At 36.1% G+C, this 244-nt stretch overlaps 1 long non-coding RNA gene across 1 annotated transcript in view; it reads right to left on the bottom strand.

Moving 5' to 3' along the window:
* The window catches only part of LOC122637393, a 1254-nt gene that overhangs the window by 507 nt on the left and 503 nt on the right, over positions 1-244 (bottom strand). The window contains exon 2 of the long non-coding RNA XR_006329238.1: positions 4-153. This is a non-coding gene — a long non-coding RNA (uncharacterized LOC122637393). The remainder of the gene's footprint in view (positions 1-3; positions 154-244) is intronic.

Below are 244 nucleotides of genomic sequence, written 5' to 3'. Positions count from 1 at the left end.
TACAGCAAATTGCCAGGAATAACTGCTCGTGATAGCCATTGATATTCCCCTTTAATGGTTCCTTGAATTATGCGGTCCACTCCTCTTGACGTGTTTATAAGTAATATTGACTTCTCGCAAAGTGTGTGGTAACACCGCATGGAAAACTATATACTGGAAATAGAAGGAATTATCCGTATAATACTTTATATCATTGCACTCTGTTTTTGCGTAGTAAATAGAAGAGAAAATATATGAGCTGATT

The sequence above is a fragment of the Vespula pensylvanica genome, unplaced genomic scaffold, assembly GCF_014466175.1.
Source record: "Vespula pensylvanica isolate Volc-1 unplaced genomic scaffold, ASM1446617v1 scaffold0048, whole genome shotgun sequence".
NCBI classification, from domain to species: Eukaryota; Metazoa; Arthropoda; class Insecta; order Hymenoptera; family Vespidae; genus Vespula; species Vespula pensylvanica.
The sequence above is the reverse complement of the archived record's forward strand: the minus strand, read 5'-3'. Positions and strand labels throughout refer to the sequence as shown.